This window comes from Mobula birostris, chromosome X (assembly GCF_030028105.1).
Source record: "Mobula birostris isolate sMobBir1 chromosome X, sMobBir1.hap1, whole genome shotgun sequence".
In the NCBI taxonomy this organism is placed as follows: domain Eukaryota; kingdom Metazoa; phylum Chordata; class Chondrichthyes; order Myliobatiformes; family Myliobatidae; genus Mobula; species Mobula birostris.
In genome coordinates, this window is record NC_092402.1 from 30,361,020 (window position 1) to 30,374,256 (window position 13,237).

Consider the following 13,237-nt stretch of genomic DNA (forward strand, 5'->3'; position numbering starts at 1 on the left):
GTATATGAACTCTGACATTGGTGAGGCAGAAGAAAGTGTGGAAGCTAGTCTTCATTAGTTGAGGTACTGATTATATCACAGAGAGGTCATGCTCCAACTTTATAATACATTGGTCAGACTTCAGCTGGAATACTACTTGCATTTCTAGTCGCCACACTAGAGAAGGCATTGGAGAGGCTTGTGGTGGAGATTCACCAGTATGTTGTCTGGGATAGAGCCTTTTAGTTATGAGACTGGAGAGGCCATGTCGGTTTCTGTGGGTGGAGTGGTGGAGTTTAAAGAGGGGACATGATTGACCTCTAGAGGATTATATTCTCTTTAACAGAAGTAGATAAAACTAGAGGACATAGATTCAAGATGAAGGGAACATTTTAGGATAGATATAAGGGGGGCCTTTTTTCACCAAGAGGACATTGAGAACTTGGTGTGCACTACTGGGAAGAATGGGGTAAGCAGAGACCCCAACAGCATTTCAGAAGTTTCTAGACAAGTATTCAAATTGGTTAGGCATTGAAGACCACAGACTAAGTACTTAAAGATTAGATAAATATTGACGAATGTTCACTGGTCAGTGTGCACGTGGTGAACAGAATGGCCTTTATTATATTGTATATCGTTATGCCTCTGGCATGATGTTATAGGATATGAAAGTGTGTTTGTATTGAATTTTTACTACACAGAGGCCTAACCTGACACACTGCCTATTATAGCTACATTGGGGCTAATGACTGATGTTAAATGGAAATTTGTATAATTTTAGAACAGATCACTTATGTATCAACTATACAGCTCCTCATCATGAGGCACATCGGAGTAGGAATTGATGTTTTGGCTATATCAATTCAGCTGCCCAAACATGCAGAATTTATTGTAGTTCAGCAGCAATCAGATATTGGTTCTGCTACCAAAGTCGTCGGGTCCAACACCCATCAAAGAGCTACCTTGTGAAATTTGTACGTGATGGATGACGCCATTTCACTGAGGACCAATCCAGAAGTGTGCAATTCACATTTCTTTTGAGGTGAGCTACCTATTTGTTCTGCATTGCCACAGAATCATCTATAGTTCCTTTCCCTCTGTGATGATATTGAGTCTCCTACCCACAAAATTCTAAACTTAAGAGAAGGCTTTAAGCCCTATGCAAAAGAACCCTCACTTTAAGGAAGTTGTACTGTGTCAACCTATACTTCAAGGACTAGTTTACTTCACTGTTTAGTCTTCCTGGCAAGGGCTAGCTGTCAATATTCACTATTTGAGCAGTGGGCCCCCTCCCTACTGAGGAAGGGATACTTCCAGCTAACAAAGTAGTTTAAAACATAATTCATTTTATTTTAGTGGCACATGTTTAATGTAGACACATCATTCTTAACATAGACTTAAAACACAGAATTTTTAACTTATAAAGATTTACAAATTAAAAGATATTTCTAAACTACAAATGATTTCTAAACACAGGTAAAATTCTTACAAACTGAAAAGATATTCTGAAGAATTGCAGGTGAACAAGTTGTCCATTACAGAAACTGAATGCAGAGGAATGAACTCTAGGTCTTTCTGTCATCCACATTGTCATTCCTAACAATCCTGACTGCTTCCTACTGTATTGTTTCTAGTTGACATTTATATTTTCTGCTAGTTGACATAATTTACAGTTACATTTGTTAGGCCGGGTGAATGTAATGATTAGTTAGGCCAACATGGACCCTATCCTTTCACTTGATTAAATTATGGGCTAACAAGAGCCTGATTCTTCTCTTGTTTACGACAAAAGGCTAAGCAAGGAATATAATAGGGGTTGGCAACCTTTTTGCCTCTGTGGGTTGGATCACATATTAATGAGCGGATGGTGGGCCAGATAAATCCCATAAAAAAGAACTTGAAATATGGGAATTACCCACTTAAGTACATCTACTTATGTTTACCTCAAATTAATGAATAACACATGCTAGAAAATCATTTGTGCTTAAGGGTGCCTACCCCTGGAATATAAATTAGAAGATTAACTTAGTTAAATTCAACTCTTTGACCTTTGGAAGGGCCATGCTGCTGTGCTAGAAAGCTGAGGTTCACAATAAGCCCCTTGGGCCCTGAAATATGAATATCCATCACACCTCCTTTTCACCTTTTTGGGCTGTTAATGTCATAGAGATTGGGAGAGTGAACTGTCTAATGGATAAGATGTTTGTTGATGGCTATGTAGCATCTTCATATGAACTAACTGCAGAAACAAAGTATTTTTATAGCAACCAAATCAATTAAATTGAATAGAGGCGCTCCATGGGTCCAGCTAAGAATGTCATTGGTAAATAGAATACACTGAATATATTATAACTCATTGCTCCTTAAACTGCCAATTTGAACAGGAAAATGTTATATTTGTAAACATTTTGGTGTGAATTTACAAGGGAAGGTTGAGGAAATGTTGCCTGAAGGTGGTAAGCAATAAGGATACAAAAAGTGGGTTTCAATCAGACTGCTTATGGAGGTGAGATATGAAGAAGTAGAGTAGCAACTCTCTGATAGCTGGCAATTTCAAGGCTTATCGTGCATCTTTGCAGGATTTAATGCAGATTTTGAAACAGCTGTAAATCAAAAATATCTCTTAATGATTTTTGCATGAAGGTGCAAGTACTGAGGGCAATATTAACCCTATTTCAGGTGTCCATTTAAAATATCCCCAGTCCCTTACTTACTGGGGATCATCCTGGATCATGACTTCATATAGGCTTAGACTGGCAGCCAAGTGGCTGACTCACACTTGGCAAGTTTCTGTCTGTCATACACAGATAAGGATTTGGCTGCACCACTGGACTCAATTTTACCATTGACTGGGTATAGACAAACAAAATTATTTGGCACCAAAGGAAGCCAGTGAAAATTAAGAGTCCATTAGATTTGACTATGTGAGATTAGACTTCTGCTTTCTTGGACTCTTCCATTTCTCTGCTCGGAAACCATCCAAGCTGAGCCACTAATTGGTATGCACCACCCACCTCTCATTAAATCACTTCTCCTCCACTATCCTGCTCAATAATAACAACAGCCAGCAGTTAAAATTGTCTGGGCTTGTTTCTGGTGCAGAGGTTAACAATCTAATTGGCTCCATCGACCACCTATCCCAAATCCAAAGCTCTAAATCTGTTAAGGTTTATGTGATCAGACTGAATTTAACTGTTAAGTGCTAATATCACATAAAGTTTCTGTATTGTGAAATGCAGCAAAAAAAGAGTATCAACAAAGTATGTTAATCAGATGAGCTGAGATTGGTAAAGTTTGCCGAGCTCAAATGTGAAGAAAATGCAGCCAGATAGCAGTTGGAATCAGGAGATGAGATAAATTCCCACTACCGTTTGTAGGGAGTTTGTACGTTCTCCCCGTGACCATGTGGATTTTCTCCGGGTGCTCCAGTCTCCTCCCACAGTCCAAAGATGTACCAGTTGGTAGGTTAATTGGTCATTGTAAATTGTCCCATGCGATTAAATTGAGGGGTTGCTGGGTGGTGTGGCTTGAAGGGCTGGAAAGGCCTATTAGAAACATAGAAACATAGAAAATAGGTGCAGGAGTAGGCCATTCAGCCCTTCGAGCCTGCACTGCCATTTATTTTGATCATGGCTGATCATCCAACTCAGAACCCCGCCCCAGCCTTCCCTCCATACCCCCTGACCCCCATAGCCACAAGGGCCATATCTTGCAGAGGAGGACAAAGGGCTTAATTAGGAAGGGGAAAAAAGATTATGAGAGAAAACTGGCAGGGAACATAAAAACGGACTGTAAAAGCTTTTATAGATATGTAAAAAGGAAAAGACTGGTAAAGACAAATGTAGGTCCCCTGCAGACAGAAACAGGTGAATTGATTATGGGGAGCAAGGACATGGCAGACCAATTGAATAATTACTTTGGATCTGTCTTCACTAAGGAACACATAAATAATCTTCCAGAAATAGTAGGGGACAGAGGGTCCAGTGAGATGGAGGAACTGAGCGAAATACATGTTAGTAGGGAAGTGGTGTTAGGTAAATTGAAGGGATTGAAGGCAGATAAATCCCCAGGGCCAGATGGTCTGCATCCTAGAGTGCTTAAGGAAGTAGCCCAAGAAATAGTGGATGCATTAGTGATAATTTTTCAAAACTCGTTAGATTCTGGACTAGTTCCTGAGGATTGGAGGGTGGCTAATGTAACTCCACTTTTTAAAAAAGGAGGGAGAGAGAAACCGGGGAATTATAGACCGGTTAGCCTAACGTCGGTGGTGGGGAAACTGCTGGAGTCAGTTATCAAGGATGTGATAACAGCACATTTGGAAAGTGGTGAAATGATCGGACAAAGTCAGCATGGATTTGTGAAGGGAAAATCATGTCTGACGAATCTCATAGAATTTTTTGAGGATGTAACTAGTAGAGTGGATAGGGGAGAACCAGTGGATGTGGTATATTTGGATTTTCAGAAGGCTTTTGACAAGGTCCCACACAGGAGATTAGTGTGCAAACTTAAAGCACACGGTATTGGGGGTAAGGTATTGGTGTGGGTGGAGAGTTGGTTAGCAGACAGGAAGCAAAGAGTGGGAATAAATGAGACCTTTTCAGAATGGCAGGCGGTGACTAGTGGGGTACCGCAAGGCTCAGTGCTGGGATCCCAGTTGTTTACAATATATATTAATGACTTGGATGAGGGAATTAAATGCAGCATCTCCAAGTTTGCGGATGACACGAAGCTGGGTGGCAGTGTTAGCTGTGAGGAGGATGCTAAGAGGATGCAGGGTGACTTGGATAGGTTGGGTGAGTGGGCAAATTCATGGCAGATGCAATTTAATGTGGATAAATGTGAAGTTATCCACTTTGGTGGCAAAAATAGGAAAACGGATTATTATCTGAATGGTGGCCGATTAGGAAAAGAGGAGGTGCAACGAGACCTGGGTGTCATTATACACCAGTCATTGAAAGTGGGCATGCAGGTACAGCAGGCGGTGAAAAAGGCGAATGGTATGCTGGCATTTATAGCGAGAGGATTCGAGTACAGGAGCAGGGAGGTACTACTGCAGTTGTACAAGGCCTTGGTGAGACCACACCTGGAGTATTGTGTGCAGTTTTGGTCCCCTAATCTGAGGAAAGACATCCTTGCCATAGAGGGAGTACAAAGAAGGTTCACCAGATTGATTCCTGGGATGGCAGGACTTTCATATGAAGTAAGACTGGATGAACTGGGCTTGTACTCGTTGGAATTTAGAAGATTGAGGGGGGATCTGATTGAAACGTATAAGATCCTAAAGGGATTGGACAGGCTAGATGCAGGAAGATTGTTCCCGATGTTGGGGAAGTCCAGAACGAGGGGCCATAGTTTGAGGATAGAGGGGAAGCCTTTTAGGACCAAGATTAGGAAAAACTTCTTCACACAGAGAGTGGTGAATCTGTGGAATTCTCTGCCACAGGAAACAGTTGAGGCCAGTTCATTGGCTATATTTAAGAGGGAGTTAGATATGGCCCTTGTGGCTACGGGGGTCAGGGGGTATGGAGGGAAGGCTGGGGCGGGGTTCTGAGTTAGATGATCAGCCATGATCATAATAAATGGTGGTGCAGGCTCGAAGGGCCGAATGGCCTACTCCTGCACCTATTTTCTATGTTTCTATACAATTATGCTGAAAAGTGGCCCTTTTTAATGCTTGCCCTGGATTTGTCGGCCTGCCACTTTTACTTTTCTCCTTAGTACTTTTTGCTTCTACCCTCACTTTACACCCCTCTGTCTCTCTGCACTGGTTCCCATCCCCCTGTTGTGAACTAACCTCCTCACGCCTAGCCTCCTTAATTTGATTCCCACCCCCCAACCATTCTAGTTTAAAGTCACCTCAGTAGCCCCTGCTAATCTCCCTGCCAGGATATTGGTCCCCCTAGGATTCAAGTGTAACCCGTCCTTTTTGTACAGGTCACGCCTGCGCCAAAAGAGGTCCCAATGATCCAGAAATCTGAATCCCTGCCCCCTGCTCCAATCCCTCAGCCACGCATTTATCCTCCACCTCATCGCATTCCTACTCTCACTGTCGCGTGGCACAGGCAGTAATCCCGAGATTACTACCTTTGCGGTCCTTTTTCTCAACTCCCTTCCTAGCTCCCTATATTCTCCTTTCAGGACCTCATCCCTTTTCCTACCTATGTCATTGATACCTATATGTACCACGACCTCTGGCTCCTCACCCTCCCACTTCAGGATATCTTGGACATGATCAGAAATATCCCGGACCCTGGCACCAGGGAGGCAAACTACCATCCGGGTCTCTGGACTGCGTCCACAGAATCGCCTATCTGACCCCCTTACTATCGAGTCCCCTATCACAACTGCCCTCCTCTTCCTTGCCCTACCCTTCTGAGCTACAGGACCAGACTCTGTGCCGGAGGCACGGCCACTGTCGCTTCCCCCGGGTAAGCTGTCCCCCCCAACAGTACTCAAACAGGAGTACCTATTGTCAAGGGGTACAGCCATCGGGGTACTCCCTATTACCTGACCTTTCCCCTTCCCCCTCCTAACCGTGACCCACTTGTCTGCCTCCCGTGGCCCCGGCGTGACCACCTGCCTGCAACTCCTCTCTATCACCTCACTCTCCCTGACCAGACGAAGGTCATCGAGCTGCAGCTCCAGTTCCGTAACGCGGTCCCTTAGGAGCTGCATCTCGATGCACTTGGCGCAGATGTAGACGTCCGGGAGGCTTGGAGACTCCAGGGCCTCCCACATCCGACACCGAGAACAGCAAACTGCCCTCACACTCATACTGCCCCGTATGAGCTATTCTGCGCCGTATCTCAATAAATAAATCAATAAAATGCTGAAGGCACTCAGCAGGCCAGGTGGTATCAGTGGGAGAGGTGCTGGTGTTAATTCTCATGATGAGTGTTTCCAGAATTTTCATTCTTTTGTTTTGGATTTCCAACATCTGCAGTTTTTTTCTGGAAAGTGCTGAATTTTAGTTGTCTGATTTTTTTTTGATTGAATTGAACAGAGAGGGAAGGATGCCAGTGATATGTTCAGCATTTCGCCGGCCATTTTACACCCCTCTTGGCTTCTGTAAGAAGTTATGGGTGATATTGATCTCATGTGGCAGAAGGGAAACTTTCATGTACTTTACAATGAGAATCTTCTGTGAAAACACAAGGTTTTTGTCATTTCACTGACTCTCCTTATCGCTGGAGAATCCGACAAAACATCACAGCCTATGGGCAAGCAATGAATCACAGATTCATCTTTAAGATTAAAATTTCTGAATTCATATTACTCATATACAGAATTCCCAAAGTTGCTGTCATTTTCTCAGTGCAATGACAGGAATTGCTGACAATTTTACTGCCATTTTAACCTCACAATCTGGTCCATGTTTTTCTTACTGTCACCCTCTCAAGAGACAAGTAAGGAACAGTAACAAATTCTAGCCTGCCAGTAAATCCCCCATCATATGTGAGTAATTAAAAAACAAATCCTGACCCAATAAGCTAGGTTTAGCACTCCCATTGGGTGGATCTTTGGAGATTCCAGCAGCCAAATAGATCTTTCTGGTTCTTGAATGCAACATTTTAGTGACTTTAGAAATGAAGGGAGGGCATGGTCAGTTTTTAGTACCCCTCCCTTAATGTTCTCAAGAAGATAGTGGTGAAAACTTGAACTAATGCAGTCTTTGTGGTGAAGATACTCCCCTAGCACTGCTATGTAGTTGATTCCAGGTTGTAGGCTCAGTAACAATAATGAAACAGTGATAAAATATCAAAACCAGGATGATATGTAACTTGGAGACATATTTCCAGATGATGTTCCCGTGGGAGGTAGAGGTACATAGAGAAGCCTTGGTCAGTTGGTATGTTGCATCTTACAGATGGTGTATATTACAGTGCTCTGACTTGGTCAAGTGGTTTAGGGTTATGGGGGAAATGGGTTTGAAAAAAAATCAATCATAATTGAATGGGAGAACATGCGCGATGGATCAAGTGGTCAAATTTTGTGCCAACAGTGCCTTGTAAAAGTATTCAACCACCAACCCTTTGTTCACATAAATGATAAATGAGTATTACAACTGAGAATTTTTATTTGTGAATCACATGCTCCTTATTTCACAGTAGAGCCCAAAAACAGGGAAAATTATAAAGCATGAAAAAACTAAAAATTCAAAAACTGAAATGTCAGCAGTTCAAAAGTATTCATCTCCCTTTGTTCAGTACTTAGTTGAACCGCCTCTCTCATCTATTACAGCCTGTAGTCTTTTTGGATAAGTCTTTGTGAAGTTTGCACAATGTGATGGAGCAAGATTTATCCATTCCTCCTTGCAAAATTTTTCAAGCTGTGCCAAGTCAGTTGTGGAGCAGCAATGGACAGCAATCTTGAGATCTTGCCAGAAATGTTTGATCAGGTTAAGGTCACACTCAATGACATCAATTTTCTTCATTTGAAACCACTCCATGGTTGCTCCGGTAGTGTGTTTTGGGTCATTGTCCTGTTGAAAGACGAACTTCCTTCTCAGTTTAAGCTTTCTGGTTGAGGTTGGCAGGCTTTAATCCAGGATCTCTCCATATTTAGCAGGATTCATCTTCCCATCAATCCTGACATGATTTCCAGTCCCTATTGCTGAAAAGTGTTCCAATATTATGATGCTTCCTCCACCATACTTTACGATAGGGATGGTGTAACCTGGCTGATACGCAGTATTAGGTTTGTGCCGCACGTACCACTTGGTGTTGAGGCCAAAAAGTTCCACTTTAGTCTCATCTGACTAGAAGACCTTCTTCCACATCTTTACATTATTTTCTAAGTAACGCTTTGCAAAGACCTTATGGGCAAGGATATGTTTCTTTTGAGCCAGGGCTTCTTCCTTGCCACTCTTCCATAAACACCATAAATGTGTACAGGAGTGAGATATGCCAACTAGTGGAGTGGTGCCGCAGCAACAACCTGGCACTCAACGTCAGTAAGACGAAAGAGCTGATTGTGGACTTCAGAAAGGATAAGATAAAGGAACACATACCAATCCTCATAGAGGGATCAGAAGTAGAGAGAGTGAGCAGCTTCAAGTTCCTCGGTGTCAAGATCTCTGAGGATCTAACCTGGTCCCAACATATTGATGCAGTTATAAAGAAGGCAAGACAGTGGTTATACTTCATTAGGAGTTTGAAGTGATTTGGTATGTCAACAAATACACTCAAAAACTTCTATAGTTGTACTGCAGAGAGCATTCTGACAGGCTGCATCACTGTCTGGTATGGAGGGGCTACTGCACAGGACAGAAAGAAGCTGCAGAAGGTTGTAAATCCAGTCAGATCCATCTTGGGCACTAGCCTACAAAGTACCCAGGACATCTTCAGGGAGCGGAATCTGAGAAAGGCAGCATCCATTATTAAGGACCTCCAGCACCCAGGGCATGCCCTTTTCTCACTGTTACCATCAAGTAGGAGATACAGAAGCCTGAAGGCACACACTCAGCGATTCAGGAACAGCTTCTTCCCCTCTGCCATCCGATTCCTAAATGGACATTGAAGCTTTGGACACAACCTCACTTTTTTTAATATACAGTATTTCTGTTTTTGCACATTCTTTTAAATCTATTCAATATACATAATTGACTTGTTTATTTAATGTTTTTTTCTCTCTGCTAGATTATGCATTGCATTGAACTGCTGCTGCTAAGTTAACAAATTTCACGTCTCATGCTGGTGATAATAAACCTGTTTCTGATTCTGATAAATACTCTTTTTGTGCAAGGTCTTAGAGATTGAGGAGCCATGAACTTCATCTCCAGTTGCAGACACTGACTTCTGCAGCTCACTCAGGGTGACTGTTGGCATTGCAGTAGCCTCTCTTACAAGTGCCAGTGACAAAATTTAGAGGGGGGGGCAGTGGTGGCCTGATCTACAGTGTCTTGAAAATGTATTCAGCCCCAAGAACTATTTTTACATTTTACTGTCCCATTTTCTAAATTTTAAATATATTGAAGTACATTTTTGAGCTAATCTACAAAACATTGTGCATGTGAAATTAAAATAAATATTCCAACATATCAACAATTTACTAAGAATTAGAAACTAAAATTGTGAGGCTGAAAAAGTATTCATCCCCTTTGTAATTTCTCTACTAACTTTCCTCAGGGACACAAGAATTCAAAAGAATAAATAATCCCTCTCTCTGTAAGGTCCAGCAGTATGGTATATGGATTTTCAACAGACCAAACGAAAAGGAAGGCAAAAGAGCATTCAAGACAAGCCAGGGAAATAACAGAGAAGCACAGTTCTGGGGAAAGGTACAAGACCATCTCAAAGGCATTGAGCTCAGTGCAGACCATTGTGGAAAAAGCAGAAAAAATATGAAACCACAGCCATACTGCCTACAGTATACATGGCATTAAAAGAAGAATGGTGATTTTACAATTTAATCTTTATCCCTGAAAATTATTAGACACTCAGGCCTTTGCAAATTACTTCAGTGCCAGCATCAGAGAGCACAAAAATCCTTTTGAGTAACCTCATGTTTTGGACCCATCTGACTGTAAAGCATTTTCAAGCTTTTGGAAGGAGATTAATAAATGTAAATTCATGGATTGGACCCAAGAAATATAATGCAGCGTCCAAAGGTTATCCATGTTTTAAAAAAAATAATAATTAATTTTAACTGGATTTTTGTCTATTCGAAATAGAAATGACAATGTTAAAATTGTGAATATTTTGACTTTTTTTTTGCCTTTAGCATGCAACATTTCAAGGTCTGTAACAAAATGCCTTTACTGAAATAAAATGTCTGCTACACTGCCCCAAGCAATGCATTTTAATCCTAACCTTGGGAGAGTTCCTTATTCTGAGGCAGGCTGGCATTTATATTTGTCACACTAACGATTACTGGGATCTTTGCAAGTGAGACTGTTAATTTAATGCTGATTGCTACTGGTAATTAATATCAGATTTAGTTGGGGATAATACTAATACTTTCATGTCTAAGCAGGTTGTCAAGAAATTCAAATTGCTTAAAACTATAACTTTTAGCATTATGTGGTTGATTTTTTTCCCTCTAGATTGAATGACCATTTTCCCCATAACCTTATTACCATCTCGTGTGATGTTAAGGATGCATACAGCTCCTCCCCCCTCCCCCCTCCCCCCACTGGGAAGGTCAGATCACAACCTGGTGCATCTAAAACCCTGCTACGTGCCTCTGGTGAAGAGTAAACCTGCAACCTTGAGGACAGTGAGGAAATGGTCGGAGGAGGCTTATGAGGCACTCCAGGGTTGTTTTGAGGTGACAGACTGACAGGCACTCTGTGAGCCACATGGAGAGGATATTGATGGGCTCACAGAGTGCATCACTGATTACATTAACTTCTGTGTGGACTGCAATGTTCCGACAAGAACTGTTTTTTGTTATTCAAATAACAAGCCATGGGTAACAAAGGACATTAAGGACATCTTGAACACTAAAAAGAGGGCGTTTAGAGATGGAAATAGGGAGGAGCTGAGGGCAATACAGAGGGACCTGAAAGCTAGGATCAGGGAAGCTAAAGACAGGTACAGGAGGAAGCTTGAGTGGAAACTCCAGCAGAACAACATGAGAGAGGTCTGGAGGGGGATGAGGACCATCACTGGGTTCTGACAAACTAGCAACAGAGGAGCGGAAGGCAGTGTGGATAGGGTCAACGAACTTAACCTGTTCTTTAACAGATTTGACATTGTGGCTCCTGCCCATCCCCCACATGAGCCATCTGTTGTCGTCCCCCAACCAACACATATTCTACTCTTCCCTCCTACCCCTCCTCACAGTCCCTCACCCTGCTCTCATGACTATACCCCTTCCCCACACGAAACCACCACGGTGGGCTTCACAGCTGAACAGGTGAGAAGACGGCTGAAACGTCTCAACCCAAGCAAGGCTGCAGGACCGGATGGTGTCAGTACCAGGGTGCTCAAAGCCTATGCCCCTCAGCTATGTGGAGTATTTCGCTATGTCTTCAACCTTAGCCTGAGGCTCCGGAGGGTTCCTGTGCCGAAGACGCCGTGCCCCAGCGGCCTCAATGACTACAGACCGGTGGCATTGACCTCCCACATCATGAAGACCCTGGAGAGACTTGTTCTGGAGCTGCTCCGGCCTATGGTCAGGCCACACTTAGATCCCCTCCAGTTCACCTACCAGCCCCAACTAGGAGTTGAGGATGCCATCGTCTACCTGCTGAACCGTGTCTACGCCCACAGGTCATGTTTTTTGACTTCTCCAGTGCGTTCAACACCATCTGCCCTGCTCTGCTGGAGGAGAAGCTGACAGCGATGCAGGTGGATGCTTTCCTGGTGTCATGGATTCTTGATTACCTGACTGGCAGACCACAGTACGTGTGTTTGCAACACTGTGTGTCCGACAGAGTGATCAGCAGCACTGGGGCTCCACAGGGGACTGTCTTGTCTCCCTCTCTCTTCACCATTTACTCCTCGGACTTCAACTACTGCACAGAGTCTTGTCATCTTCAGCAGTTTTCAGATGACTCTGCCGTAGTTGGATGCATCAGCAAGGGAGATGAGGCTGAGTACAGGGCTACGGTAGGAAACTTTGTCACATGGTGTGAGCAGAATTATCTGCAGCTTAATGTGAAAAAGACTAAGGAGCTGGTGGTAGACTTGAGGAGAGCTAAGGTACCGGTGACCCCTGTTTCCATCCAGGGGGTCAGTGTGGACATGGTGGAGGATTACAAATACCTGGGGATACGAATTGACAATAAACTGGACTGGTCAAAGAACACTGAGGCTGTCTACAAGAAGGGTCAGAGCCGTCTCTATTTCCTGAGGAGAAAGAAGTCCTTTAACATCTGCCGGATGATGCTGAGTATATTCTACGAGTCTGTGGTGGCCAGTGCGATCATGTTTGCTGTTGTGTGCTGGGGCAGCAGGCTGAGGGTAGCAGACACCAACAGAATCAACGAACTCATTCGTAAGGCCAGTGATGTTGTGGGGATGGAACTGGACTCTCACGGTGGTGTCTGAAAAGAGGATGCTGTCCAAGTTGCGTGCCATCTTGGTCAATGTCTCCCATCCACTACATAATGTACTGGGTGGGCACAGGAGTACATTCAGCCAAAGACTCATTCCACCGAGATGCAGCACAGAGCGTCATAGGAAGTCATTCCTGCCTGTGGCCATCAAACTTTACAACTCCTCCCTTGGAGGGTCAGACACCCTGAGCCAATAGGCTGGTCCTGGACTTATTTCCTGGCATAATGTACATATTACTATTTAATTATTAATGG